Source organism: Prionailurus bengalensis, chromosome A2 (genome assembly GCF_016509475.1).
Source record: "Prionailurus bengalensis isolate Pbe53 chromosome A2, Fcat_Pben_1.1_paternal_pri, whole genome shotgun sequence".
In the NCBI taxonomy this organism is placed as follows: domain Eukaryota; kingdom Metazoa; phylum Chordata; class Mammalia; order Carnivora; family Felidae; genus Prionailurus; species Prionailurus bengalensis.
The window spans coordinates 115,231,481-115,246,566 of NC_057348.1; the positions used below are offsets into that span (position 1 = coordinate 115,231,481).

At 41.2% G+C, this 15,086-nt stretch overlaps 1 protein-coding gene across 2 annotated transcripts in view; it reads left to right on the forward strand.

Moving 5' to 3' along the window:
- The first annotated feature begins 303 nt into the window (after positions 1–303).
- The window catches only part of CCDC126 (coiled-coil domain containing 126), a 40,692-nt gene continuing 25,909 nt past the window's right edge, over positions 304–15,086 (forward strand). Inside the window, exons 1-2 of one of the 2 annotated variants that reach the window (XM_043589090.1) lie at positions 304–417; positions 849–928. The gene's annotated coding sequence lies outside the window, so the exon portion shown is untranslated. The remainder of the gene's footprint in view (positions 418–848; positions 929–15,086) is intronic. The other variant, XM_043589091.1, reaches the window with a different exon arrangement.

Consider the following 15,086-nt stretch of genomic DNA (forward strand, 5'->3'; position numbering starts at 1 on the left):
CTTCCAATCCTGGAGAAGAAGCCGGCCGCTTCCTCTGGTTGCCGCGCAACGGCGTCGTCCTGCCCCAGGAGTAGGTGCACTTGGGCTACAAGCACGTGCCGCCTCTTCCGCGTTCCGGGACTACATCCCCCATAATACAGCGCGCCGCAATCGGCTGGTCTCCGAAGTGGGGGAAGGGCCAGGACGGGCCGGGAGGCGGAGCGGAAGCGGACTGCGAGGGACGAGAAGAGTAGAATCTCCACAAGCTGGGAACCACCTTGTCCCTGATTCTCAATCTCGGCCTTTCTCCATCCCGACCTCGAGGCTGCTTCGTGAGCACGGGACGCAGCTGACGCCTGCTAATCGACTTTCGCTGCGCCGCCCCGGCTCGGGAGCCTGTTGGCGGCCGGCGACACTGACAAGAAGCCCACTGGCAAGGTAATGGGGAAGGGGCGAGAGAGAAGGTGGGGGGGGTGTGTGGAGACGTCTCCGTTCGCCCGGCGCGCGCCTTTACGGTATTCCCCTCGGGCCCGGCGGCCGCTCCTCCTTCGCCTTGTCCCGTCCTTACCCCCCCCCCCCAGCCCCCCACCCCCCGCCCCACCCGGGCCGCTGCCCCAGGTGTCCGCAGAGACCAGGCTCGGGATCGGCCGGTAGTCCGCGGCTGTGGAGGCTCTTTGTCCCTGTCCCTCCGGGTCTGACAGCTGTGGCCCCCTCGGCCCCGGGCGCAGAACCGAGCGGGGCTCAGGCTGCTTGATCTGAGCGGGGCGGGCTCGGTCCCGTGGCCACTGGCGCGGGGGAGCGATGGACCTGGTGCAGGGATGGAGCGTCCGCGGGGCAGCCGCACTCACTTCTTTTTCTGCTTTTGACAGCTCAGCTGTGTTCTACTTTGAGGGAGAAAGTCAAATGCCCCTTTTTTACCCCCTCTTCAAACTCAGCAGCTGGGTGACTGGTAAGGATGAACTTAAACTGCCGTGTTGACTGTGACTTGGACTCGAAAGCGGTTCTAAGAGTGGCTCAGACAACCCGGATTTCCATCCTGATCGAGTCACTGCCTGGCTTTGTGACCTTGGTTAATTAAAGGTTTCTCGGCCGTCAAATGGAGATAACAAAACACACCTTTAAGTTGTTGGAATGAGAAAATAATAATGCTTACAACGCCATTAATTCATATGACGAAAAAGTCCTTTGAATGTGATACTTGCATTAGTTACACTGAAGTGGCCTCTGGATTTATGAGTTTTGTGCTTTTCTTTGTTTAATCATTTGCACCCTAGATTGTGTGTTCTTCACTTTATACTTTGTTCACCTTAAACCTAAGCAAGGTATTCTTTAAAATACGCTGGCTTCTTCATTGCCACTGTTTTAAGATGGCTGAGAATGTTCTTAGGAAATTGATGACTCTGCTTTTCTGTGGATCAGCTCTGGAGATACAAGGACTTATTCACCATCCCCTCCCCGCGCGCACCCCCCCCCCCCTCCCGCTGTGTCCTTTGGGAGACTCTTTAGAGGAGCTTAAGTGTTTGTTTCAGCAGGGTAAGCATCTAGGTGTTCTGCAGTCCTGACGTGAAGTCACCACCTTTACCCTACGTCAACTTTTTTCCACCTCTCTCTCTACACTTTCCCACTGGTTAGTAATTTTCCCCCTTAGGGAATTTTGTTTGCAAGTGGCAGTTTCCTTCGCAGAACATCTTGAATGAGTGCAGTAAAATTCATAAGGAGGGATTTGGAACGTTTCACATTAGTCCCTCTATAGGTTTGGTTCTTGCGCTGTTCTCTCCTGCTACTTACTGACATTGGCGATGAGTTTTTCTTTAAGGAACTGTTTATGGTCCTTAGTTGATTTTTTTTTTTTTTCATTGAAAATGTCTATTTTGGGGCATCTGGGTGGCACAGTGGGTTAAGAGGCCAACTCTGGATTTCAGCTCAGGTCATGATCCTGTAGTTTGTGAGTTCGAGTGCAGAGCCTGCGTGGGATTCTGTCTTTCCCTCTCGCTTTCTGCCCCTTCCCTGTTTGCTCACTCTGATTCAAAAAGAAATGAATGAACATTAAAAAAAAAAAGAAAATGTTCTGTACTAGTTTGGGTTCAAACACTTTTGTGTGATATGTGAAGTAATATGCCTCGAGGAATGCTGTTTTTGAATGTACAGGTATAGCCAGAGAAAAGCTAGTAGGGCCTGATAAATTTTCTGTGTCATGTCTTTAGCAACTGGTGCATTTTAAAAAATTCAAGAAGGAGAAATCTAATGAATGTATTTCATAAGGATAACAGAGAGCTAGAGAGTAAGTAAAGGGAAAACTTAAACTGTGGGACAGGACATATGTGTATACAGATTTCTGAGTCATTTAAAAATATGTGGCAAAAATACTCATTTTGAAAAAAAAAAGTGTTTATGTTGGTGTTAGTGTAGTTAGTTGGTGCAGTGTAGGACAGAGAGTAATGGACTAAGGAAATAGGAGACCTTATTTTTTGTCCTAGCTCTGGCACGATCTGTATAACCTTATATTCCTTTGTGTTCCTCGTTTTCCTCATGCCTAACATAGTGAATTGTTCTGATTCCAGACTTTAAATGAAAAAGATTTTTAGATGTTCTTTTTAGCATGGAACAAATTAGTATAAGCTCTTTTAGTCATATATTTGTGTCTTAGGGTCCACTCCCTGCCTTCCCCCTGCCTCCCCGCCCCAGCTTGAGGAATACACATGTAGGAACTAGAAAGCTGCCACAAATATGAATGAACTCTCTATTGACGAGTTCATTCTTTCATGAACTGCCCATGTGTTGTTTACACTTTTGACATGCTTAGTTCTCTTCCACTCTACTGTGTATCTTTTATTTTACTCATTGCCTGTTTACTTATTATGCCTATTTCTTTTTAACTCTAGTTTGTCAATTCTGATCCAACATCATTGTTTCTTTTTGTGAATTCTTTTCCTTTTTGCTTCTATTCCCAACATCCTTGTTTTCCTAGGGGTTCTTTTTCCCCCAAAGCCTCAAGCAAAGGTGCCCAGTGGTAGTCTAGTTAGCTGTGGAAGGGGATGTGGGCTCATGTGGCACAAAGCATGATTGGCTGAGGCTGTGGGCAGGTGACTGAAATATATGGCACTGCCTAATATATTTTAGATTAAACTTTTGCTGTGGCATAGTGATTGAGTAGTTTCCCTTTTGCCCTAACGTTTGCTCTTCTTAACCTTGAATTGCTTTACCCATTTTCTTTTATCTTTGTACTCTTCAGAGCTATTGTCTTCTCTCTTTAATCCCAAATATGCCATCTAAAAACAATCTGATATCTTGAGATATGTTTCTATATCTCACCTGGAATTTTAGTGTAGCTTCTCTCAAGGCAGTCCACATTTTATTTTATTTTATTTTATTATTTTTAAAAATACTTTATTTTTTTAAACTAATCTCTACACCCAATGTGGGGCTCAAACTCAAGATCCCAAGATCAAAAGTTGCATGCTCCTCTGAGCCAGCCAGGTGCCCCAAGGCAGTTCTCATTTTAAATTTTAGACCTAGTTAGTAGTGGATGGCTGTGTCCTACGTTAATGTTTTTCCCTAGATATTAGCCTCTGGCAATATTATGTAGAAAAAATATTTTAAGAATGGGCCTTTCCCCCTAAAGTTATATTCTGAGGTCAAGTCTATGAGGACTTATTTCTGAGGTTTTTTTTGGAGGGAATTGTCTGAACCTCTGAGTTCTGGTAAACACACCATGTCTTTTTGTAAAGAATATGTGCTTCTCTAACTGTAAATTCCTTAGGAGACTAATAGGCACTGATTCTTGTGGCACCGTTGCAGGATTTTTTACCTAAATACCTGGGGTTCATTGTCTCACCACCTTGAAGAAAGAAGAGGTGGACACAAAATGAGCAGCGGGCAAAAGTTTATTAGAGTATAAAATTAGAAAGTAAGAGTAGTAGGAAAGCTCTCTTACAGAGAGGGGGCATTTGAAATGAATGCCCACTGACAATAGGCAAGGGTCCTTGTTTTATAAGGTTCTGGTCGCCGCCCCCCCACCCTCTTCCCCCTTGATCCTCTCAAGCTCTACCCTTATTGGCTGAACAATTCTAGGTGCTGGGTTGTCCATTCCTGATTGCCTTGTTTCCATTGTATGAGGGGTGGTCTGTGGCCAAATCTTTCCTTGTGGGTCGTAGGTTTTATGGTCTTTTGTCAAATTCTTGAGGGAAACCTGAGGGGGAGTAGGTGGTGTCTGTTACATTCTTAAGAGAGATGTTAAGCGGGTTGGGGGGGGGGTGGCTTGCTCTGGTCAGACACTCCCAGCATTGTTCCAAAATATGTGTTTTTCCCCACCCAGGGACTTCAGGTCCTATTTTTTCTCTCTCTGCCTATTTTATCCTCTCTTTTCCTCTCATAGCACCTTTAGCTGAGTGAGAGCTTCTCTGCTTGCTGGTTGCTACTATTGCTGTTGATGGTTACTTGAGCTCTAGTCATAAAGAGTGCAAAAAGCAAGAGCACTGAGTAAATGCAAAAACCGTATTTGAAGGGCAGATTTTTTTTAGGTAGGATTACCATCCATTAATGGTTTTTAATGTTGCTATTGCAGTGTTTATATAAGAAATAGAAGCAAGTATTTAAGACAGGTAGTGTGAAATAAAAGTGTTTTGAAAATTTTTGACTGCAACCCATAGCAAGAGATCTTTTTTATGTCAAGACTCCATAAATAAACTGTGTGTGTGTGTGCATGCATGTGTCTGTGTATGAAAAAAAATAGGTATATAACTGAAAGAAAACTGATGTAAAACAAAAATCTGCAGTGGATACAGTCTACTTTGATGGCTTCTATTTTATCTTTTTTTTTTTTTGAAGCGCCATTTGCAAACTGTTGAGTTTTGTTCCTTGCTTTTGAAAAACACGGGGGTCCTGGGTTGAGAGTTTGTCTAATTTCCCCCCATTTGTTTGCCATTGGGTAATCATCAGTCCTCTTTATGCTTCACTTTCCTTTTCCTTAAAATGAGAGTGTTATAGTTTCAATACTCATTGATCCTCTGTCTTTACCATAGTAATAATTTGGACTAATATATTTGTCTTTAGGTCCCTGGCTAGGGATAAACCACTAAAAAATTGCTTAAATATCTACTTGTTTGCATGTTTGTTATTTGGTAAATGAAATAATAGAACTTTGAACAGATCTTTGGAGACTTACGGATTTCCAAATCTCCAAAGATCTTGTACATTGGAGTAGAGACATTAAGGCCTGTAATAAATGTGAAAACTAAGAAAAAAAGTTTCCCTATGTTTTTCTTTTTCTACCTTTATGCCCTTTAACAAGGAATATTTTAGAGTTTGAAAATTTGTATTTAAAATGCTTAATAACAATTGTAACTTAATACACTGGTAGATTGCTACCTAGACTGTATTCCGTACCCCATCTTACCACATTGCCCCCTTCATATATTAGAAAATGCCAATGGGGATATATTTTTTTGTGCAAAGATCGCCATATCAGATTATTACTATTACTGTATATTACCAAACAGTGGAACTGCCATTCTTATAAGAAAGGAGAACACTGAACTTTCTTTGCTTGTGGGTTTCCTTCTGTTCACTTTGGACGATTTCTCCAAACCAAACCATTCCATGCTGGGGACTAGGATCCCTCCCATTCTCATTTGTTTGTACTGAGGAGGCTAAGATTAAGGAATTTACTGCCTGCTCCCAAGATTCTGGTCAGGAAAGAATTCTAAAGGTTTTCGTTGGAAGGAAATTGGAACCAGACTCTACTTCCTCTTCTTTCTCAGATGAGATCTCCTTAATGGGGCTTTCTTGACCTGATACTTCACATAGACTCCTCATATATCCTCACATCACCCTGTTTATTTTCTCCATAGCAGTTTGTGACAAGCTGAATTCAACTTGTTTCTGTGTTTGTTTATTGTCTCACTCCAACTAAAACATAATCTCCAGAAGAAAAAGAATCCCGTCTTGTTTCACCTTTCTCATCTCTAGCTTCTGGCACATAGTAGGTACTTTAGTAAACATGAATAAATAAGTGAGCAAATGAATGAATAAACCAAGCAAGTTCTTTCATGCTTTATTTTATTAAAAAAATTTTTTTTAATGTTTATTTATTTTTGAAGGAGAGACAGAGTGTGAGCGGGGAAGGGGCAGAGAGAGAGAGGGAGACACAGAATCCTAAGCAGACTCTAGGCTCTGAGATGTCAGTGCAGAGCCCAGCCCGACAGGGGCTCAAATTCACCAGCTGAACCATGAGATCATGACCTGAGCCGAAGTCAGATGCCTAGCTGATGAGCTACCCAGGTACCCCAGTTCTTTCATGCTTTAAATGAAACTTCATATAGCAAAAGTTGTGTTTGAGCCTACACCTTTATGCAGCCTTCCTCTCCCCCAAATTCTTTTTTCTGGAAAAATGTTTTTTCCTATCAGTGCTTGGCTCGTCATTGTGAAGGTGTCTCCATCCAGAAGACCTTATATTTATCTGTGCTTTACTTCATATATTTTTCCATTGTTGTTTGCTTATGTAAAAAAACCTAAGCTTTAAGACTTCTTAAATCCTTTTTTTTTTTTTAATGTTTATGTATTCATTTTGAGAGAGAGCACACATGGCATTAGTTGGGGGAGGGACAGAGACGAAAGAGACTAACTGTTGCGGGGCTCCATCTCACAAACCATGAGATCATGACCTGAGCCAGAATCAAGAGTCAGAGGTTTAACCAACTGAGCCACCCAGGTGCCCCTCCTAAATTCGTCTTGTAGCAACTTTGTAATACTTTGAGTTATGGGAATGAGGTGTATTTGAAGCTTTAATGTGCCTACTTGATAATTTAATGAGTAGTTATTTCAGATTTAAGTAAAATTTCAGAATTTTAGGATCATTGCCCTAAATGCCATGAGAACAGAGAACAGGCTTTCACTTAATGTTACAATTCATTCAGTATTTACAAACCTAGCCTTCCTAGTGGAGGTAAAGAAAGTAGTGTGGTATAGAGAAAACCTAAATAGTAAGTCAGGACCTGTGTTATAGACCAATACAGTTTCTGCCACTAATTGTCTCATTTTAGGTAAGATACTTCACATCCCTAGGTTTTATTTCATGTGAAATATCAGGGGATTAGGTTAGATTTCTTCTCAAGTCCTTCCAGTGCCCAAATGGATAATTGAAGATACTTCAATTTTATCTCAAAACTTCCATCTTTTCTGCCCCTTTGCCCACCAAAAACACTGCAGGGAGGTCACATTGCTGCTTGGGAGAAGGTGGGGTTGGGCTCAGGGATGGGCTTAAAGTAAATTATAGAGTAGTTCTACTGATTGTTCCTTGGGCTCTGGGAGTTGTGGCAGCAGTGGAGGACCTGTTACTCTTGTCCTTAGGAACCTGGGATTGATGGGACAAGGCTCATGACTGGATGAGAAGATGTGATGTGTAAAATCAGCTGATATAAAGTAATATGCTGTGAGAGTTAGAAGAAGATCAGCTTAGGGCCACCTGGGTTGCTCAGTTAAGTGACTGACTTTTGATCTCAGTTCAGGTCTTAGGGTTCTGAGTTCAAGCCTTGCGTTGGGCTCCACACTGGCTGTGGAGCCTACTTAAAAAAAGAAAAAAGATCAGCATGGACTACAATAAGGTGATGAGGATTTGAAATCCTTCTGGCTTTAGCATTTAAACAGATACTCTAGTCTCATTTTAGGCTATTTAGAAGATGAACTCTTGCCACCAACAGTATGCCATTATGCCATCTTTTAGGACTGGATGGTTCTTCAGGGACTGGTATCAATGAAGTATTTCATGTTGTCCGCAAATTCTGAGTAGAAACTTGTTCAAGCCTGCAGCCTCTCTGATAGCTGCTAACTTACTCAATGAGAGGATATAAGGAAGCATGTTTCATAAATAAAAATACATATAAATGTAAGGTATTATTATTATTGTATGAGACGGTGAGAATAGTGGCTTGATTGGGGGAAATATTTTTTTGACTAATGGGAAATAAATTTGCCTTTGGGGACTGGATTATGGAGGGCCATGAGAGCTAATCAGAGGAGTTTTATTTGGGTTTAGTAAAACATCTCCTGTATTAACTCACATTCCTCAGATTATCAAGAATTAGTGGCATTGCTGCAGTAGTGCCTGACTCTAATAAATGTTAGTGTATATTGAGTAGTATGGGGTGCCATTTATCTTTATTAATATTAGGTAATTACTGTTGTCCCCATTACATAAATGAGGACATCAGGGTCTAGGGAGATAAAATAACTTGCTCAAGGTTTTAAAGATAGAATATGTAGTTTCATATGGCGTACCTTGAGGCTGGAGGTGGGGCAGGAGTGGGAGTGTTACTTTTTGAAGAGGCGACATTTGAGCTAAATACTGAAAGATGAAAAGGAACAAGCTGGCTGGGAGAGCATTCCAAGCAGGTGAAGAGTAGTTGTATATAGACCCTGAGGTTAGAAAGAATTTGGTTAGTCTTGCCTAGTGTGACTGTAGCACAGTGGGCAAAGTGGAAGTGGTGTGCGATTAGTACACAAGAGATAAGGGCAGGAGTCAGATTTTGCAGGGCCTTGTGGCCTGATGTAAAGAGTTTTAATTTTATTCTAAGTGCAATGGGAAATTGTTGAAGGGGTTTTAAACGGGAGTGATGTGATACGATTTTGTGTGTGTGTGCGTGTGTGTGTGGTAAAAAATATGTAATATGAAACGTACCGTTTTTAGGTGTACAGTTCGGGGGCATCGAATGCATTCACAGTGTTGTGCAACCATCACCATTATACATCTCCAGAACTTTTTCATCATCCCAAAGTAAAACTCTATACCTTAAACTTTATTTATTTAAAAAAGATTTTTTTAATGTTTATTTATTATTGAAAGACCAAGAAACAGAGCACGAGCATGGGAGGGGCAGAGAGAGGGAGAGACACAGAATCCGAAGCAGGCTCCAGGCTCTGAACTGACAGCACAGAGCCCGATGTGGGGCTCGAACTCACAAACCGCAAGATCATGATCCCAGCTGAAGTCTGACGCTAACCGACTGAACCACCCAGGCTCCCCTATACCTTAAACTTTAAACCATAACTCTCCATTCTCCTATCCACCCTCCTCCTTTCCCTCAGCCTCTGTTAACTACCATTCTACTTTCTGTTTCTATGTATCTAACTGTTCTAAGTACCTATCATAAGTGAAATCATGCAATATTTGTCCTTTTGTGTGTGGTTTATTAACTTATTTTTTAATTTTTATTATTATTGTTTTTTTAAAGTAGGCTCCATGCCCAATGCAGGGCTTGAACTCATGACCAAGAGTCGTATGCTCCACCCACTGAGCCAGCCAGGTGCCCCTTCCTATGATGTCTTGAAGGTTCATCCATGTTGAAGCTTGTATCAGAATTTTATTCCCATTTAAATCTGAGTACTATTCCATTGTATGTATATACCACATTTTGTTTATTTGTTCATTTGTTGAATACTTGCGTTATTTCCACCTTTTGGCTATTGTTGAATAATGCTACAGTGAACATAGGTGCACTGGTATCTATGAGTCCCTGCTTTCAAATCTTTTGTGATTATCCCCAGAAGTGGTATTGCTGGCTTATATGGTAATTTTGTGTTTAATTTTTTTGAGGAACTGACACACTGTTTCCCACAGTGGCTGCACCATTTTTCATGCCCACTAGCAGTGCACAAGGGTTCCAATTTCTCCACAGCTACTAACGTTTGTGTGTGTGTGTGTGTGTGTGTGTGTGTGTGTGTGTGTGTTTTAGTAATTGTTATAGGGAAAGAAAACTCTTTTTACCCTACCTTCTTAGGTTCAGTATCCAGGGCTCTGCAAATTAAACTGACAAAAGACAGATTAACAGGAAGAAAAGGTTTATTTCATATGCAAATGAGAGCATCACAGAAATGAAATGAAAACTCTAAAGAAGCGGTTAGGCCTGAGAGAGCTTATGTATCATTTAGCCAAAGAACCATAAATTGTGGAGATCTGACAAGACAAAGGAAAAGGAGTTTTAGCTTCTAGAAGTAGTAAATTGTGAGAAGGTAAATAAATGTATGGGGGAAACTAACTGAAGACAAGGGTTGTTTAAGATGTGTTTGTACAGATTCATCTCAGCCTCAACTCCCTGTCTCCCTTGGTAAGAATGTTCTCACATTTCTGGTGGGAAATCCATGTCTTGCTTTTAGGAAGAAAGGGGGAGTGAAGGGCATGGAACCCTTCCTGCATCTGCTGTTTCTTAGTCATCTTCACTTCAAAATAATCCTTAAACCAATGTGGCATATTTTGGGGTGGTATACTCTGATGCCTTTCATATAATCTTAATAATGGGTATGAAGTGGTATCTGATTGTGGTTTTAATTTGCATTTCCTTAGTGATTAGAGATTTGGGCATCTTTCCATGTGCTTATTGTTCATTTGCATATCTCCTTTGAGAACCATTCGAATTGTGACTATTCAAGTCATGACTTGTTTTTAAAAGAACATTTTGGCTGCTCTGAGGACAGTGGCCTGAAGTGGGGTTGGAGAGGAATCTGGGAACCCACTTGAGAAAGAGCTGCAGGAATCTAGTTGGAGAGGTGATATCTGGACCACACTCTGCTCCCTCTTCATATACAGTGCTCTACAGATATTTCATTTTAAATATGTCTCCTCTCCTTCATTCTTCTGCTTTTGGGCCTTTTGTAATTTCTGCAGTGGGGCAAGAACTTTCCCCTGGGAATACTAAAAATATTGAGTCTGTCTTAGGTCAAAATAATGATGAAGGTGATTTTTTTTTTCCTTTAAAAACTATTTGGGCCAAATATGACATTTGACTTTTTAGTCATTGGTAGACAGTTAATATGGTGGCCTAGAATTTGGGATTCGAAGTTTTTAGAGTATATACTATTTTGGTGGAGAAAGGACTCTAATAAATACTGTGCTAGATGGTAGCCATAGGTTCTTAGTGACAATGTAGGCCTTTTAGGTCTAGTAATTATCTCCATCGTGACTTAGGTGGCCTTCCAGGAGCTCGATCCTTATGTGAAACCTAGAGAAACATAGGGGATGTTCAGAATGCAAGTTCCTTAGTCACTTGCAGCTTTGAACATTGCCCAGACAGGAGATCTTAAACCCTTCCCTTTTTTTCCTTTTTCTTTCCTGAAGATTGAGTCTAAGAATAATTTCTCTTTAGAACTACTAAAGTAAATTACCTTTAGTTGCGAAACAACTAAAGTCTTCTTGTCTGTTTTTTTCTTTCTATATGGCATCACAAAAAATATCTTTCAGGGAACAGAGCAGTATATTCCTGTTGATCATAGGGACTAAAGTGGTACTGATAGAAGTTATTTTCTCTTCAGTCCACCTCTGCCTCGCCTAGTAAATATAGGACTTAGCTTGCTCTGGCAGGAGTGACTTGGGTTACAACAAAGATACCTGTTTTTTCTCCCCCTTACCCCTTCCTCTTTTTTTTTTTTAATTTTTTTTTAACGTTTATTTATTTTTGAGACAGAGAGAGACAGAGCATGAACGGGGGAGGGGCAGAGAGAGAGGGAGACACAGAATCTGAAACAGGCTCCAGGTTCTGAGCTGTCAGCACAGAGCCCGACGCGGGGCTCGAACTCACGGACCGCGAGATCATGACCTGAGCCGAAGTCGGCCGCTTAACCGACTGAGCCACCCAGGCGCCCCTCCCCTTCCTCTTTAGGATCATTATAGGTAGGTCCAAGTAAGCAGCCTCTCTTACACCTGATGAACTGACTTGTAACATTGAATTTAGTGGTCCTACAATGAGTGGTCCTAGAGCTACAATGAGTGTAGCTCTCATTGCTGCTTCATGAAGAAACTTGAGATTTGGAGAGTGGTTCCCAGACTTTGATGCACATTGGAATAATTTAGGACTCTTTAAAAAAACAAAAATGGATGTGTGGTTCCCACTTCCTAGACATTCTAATTTAATTGGTATGGGGTGTGACCTGGCATGGGGATATTTTTAAAACCCCTCAGGTGCTTTTAATGTATAGCATACTGAGGAGAGACCAAAGGCATAATTGTATCCTTTTGGGAATCTTAGTCACCTCTGCTGGGCTTGCTTGGAATTACTTATGGAAATGAACCCTTAGAATAGCTTTCAGGCCTTCTTGGCTAGTTTCAGAGAATCCTCTTGTGCTTTTGAACTACTCAGCCATTTGTCAGTTTGTCAGGTATAAGCTGGCTTCCAGCCATCTTTTTTACTTGGAGAAGGCTCCAGGGTGTCTTTTTTCCCTAGTAGCTCCCACACTCCTTGGTGTCCTTCTTTAGTTCCCTAGTGTTGAGTGGGATTAACAGTTCCTAACTTCTCACCTCTTTGCGGTTCTCAAAAACAAACCCTTTTTATGTTAAATGTTTAACTTCTTATCAAGATAGAGAAATGTGTAACAGGGGCGCTTCAGTGGCCGAGTCAGTTATGCATGTTATGCATCTGACTTTGGCTCAGGTCATGATCTCACGGTTCTTGGGTTTGAGCCCCATATCGGGCTCTGTGCTGACAGTGCAGAGCCTGCTAGGGATTCTCTCTCTCCCTCTCCCTCTGCCTCTCCTTCACTCTCATTCTCTCAAATAAATAAATAAACTTAAAGAAAGAAAAACACGTAACAAACACAAGCAAGTTATAAAGCATATGAAGAATTTAGTATAGTAGTCCCTATAAAGCTTCTTGACTTCCCTCTGAGATGGTGTGCTTTAATTTTGTTGAGGGCAGTAATGAGCCAGACACCTTCTAAGGAGAGTCAAGGCTATGAAGACCTTCTTAGTAGGCTTCTCTGAATTTAATAGTCAGATGGTATACAGTTAATATGGAGGAATAAGGGGCTCTTTATTTGTCTTTGGGCCTGCCACACTGAGAAACACTAGGTTTAGACTAGGTTTTCTTTTTCTTTGGGATTTATTACTTTGGGGGCATATTCTCCTTAGCTAATGTTCCGTCTTGTCCACCATCAGTGTGTTTTCTCTCTGTGTCTGGTATTGGTACTGCCACTCATCCTTTAGTCAAAGTTCGTGGTGGTGTGCAGCTTTCATTGTTCAGCTTGTACCTAATCGGAAGGACTTTATCTCTTAGAGATTAGACTCCCTGTGTTTGACTTTCAACCCCTCCTTCCTCTGCCAATCTCCTGTTCTCTGCCTAATGTTTTTACAGTCCTGTGATTTGTCATTTTACTGGAGTTCGTAAAACTTAGGAGTTCTAATAGGGCTGAGTTTAAGGACCTCTTTTAAAGGAAAGAACATGGGGCGCCTGGGTGGCGCAGTCGGTTGAGCGTCCGACTTCAGCCAGGTCACGATCTCACGGTCCGTGAGTTCGAGCCCCGCGTCGGGCTCTGGGTTGATGGCTCGGAGCCTGGAGCCTGTTTCCGATTCTGTGTCTCCCTCTCTCTCTGCCCCTCCCCCGTTCATGCTCTGTCTCTCTCTGTCCCAAAAATAAATAAACGTTGAAAAAAAAATAAAAAAAAAAAATAAAGGAAAGGACAGACCCTGAATGGAGGTATACATTCTGAACTTGGAGTTCTTGCCAAAGTTCAGGCAAGGTGAGTTGCCTGTGTAAAAATCTTAGTCAGGTTAACCACCTCTCTAAGCTTTAATGTGATCATCTTTAATGGGAGAATAACAACTTTCTTTTGAGGTTATTGCAGATAATGAAATAGCCCTTGTGAAGTATTTACTTTATAAGAACTCAGTAGTTGTTCATGGCTGCAGTTTCTGCTGTTACTATTTTATTGCCATTCCTGCAAAAGAGGGGCAGAGGTTCAGAGCCTGAGCTTTGAATCTTATCTCTACCATCTTATCTCTATCCAGTTGTATGACCTTGGACAAATTATTTAACTTCTCTTTGCCTCAGTTTTTTTCACCTGCTAAGTGAAAACATTCTTCGTGTAGGAGTTGTGAAAATTTAGTTAAAGCAGAATCTGGTAAAAAGTGATTGTAGCAAGGCTGTTGCTGTTATTTAACTGAAGTACCCTCTTTGCCTCTGGATTTGGGTATCTTCCGTTTTGGCCTTAGACCTGAAACTTTCTAGGTTGTCATTTTAACCTTCATTTGCCAAAATACCTAGGAGTCTGTGCTCTTAATTCTCCAGTGATGTCACTTTTCTGATTTTGTTACCATGCCATCTTTAGAACCCTATTGTGACTGCTTCAGAAGGACCTGCTTGGTCCTCTGCTGGTGGTAGGTCAGATAACGTGGCACACAGATCAGACTTAAAAAGACATCCGAACCAGTGAAGAAAAATCTCTAAGGAATAATATATTTAATAGACGTGTGAAGAATATTCTTTTAAAATTTTGCTGGGGAATCCAGAACTTGCACTTTCTAATCTCAAGTGTAAAATTTCTGTAGAAAAAACATAGGGTTACGTTTACTTGACTTTGCTAAGCAATGTTTAGTAATCCAGTATTGTTATTAATAGTGATGTTTCAGTAAGATCTGAAGAGATTTATTTATTCTTTGTATGATAACTAAAGAAATAGGCAGAAATAGAAGAAAATTTGAAAAGGAGTCAATTTCTAATTTTTAATGCGGTTTTTACTTTCTTATAGTAATTAGTATGCCCAGTGAGTGGTGTAGTGATGCTTGTAGTGAGGTTTGGCAGGATGCACACATTTCAACAAGAGTAGATGGGTGTTCTGCAAACTTTGGAGGCCCAGAATTTATTAGACGTATATCAGGGATTGGGTGGCAGGGTAGGAGGAAGAAACAGTGGAAGTTTTCTGAACTGGACAGGTTGATTGCCAGGGTAGAAGACCCCTCTTTACACATATCTGAACACACTCACATCTAGAGACAGAGTTTTGTATTTGGATTTTTTACATAAGATTAAAAGATATTCTTTATTTTTATTATTTAAAAAAAGTTTTGAAAGCACCTGTGTTGGAAAGCAAGATTTTAGGGCAGAGCCATAGTGCCTAAGATGTGTGTTGGCTCAGTAAATATCTGTCAAAAGTAATTAAATGCTCTGCAGAGTTTACCTTTACTGAATTCTAGTCTTACCCTCAAACTAGATTTTATTAGTTCACCTATGTGAGTAGACCCTATTTAAGTGGATTAAAGTACGTATGTTTTATTTGCCCATACTGCTGAAAGTTAAAAAAGTTCTTAAGGATTATTTTCATTAAGCTGTGACTCCAGATGTATTCCT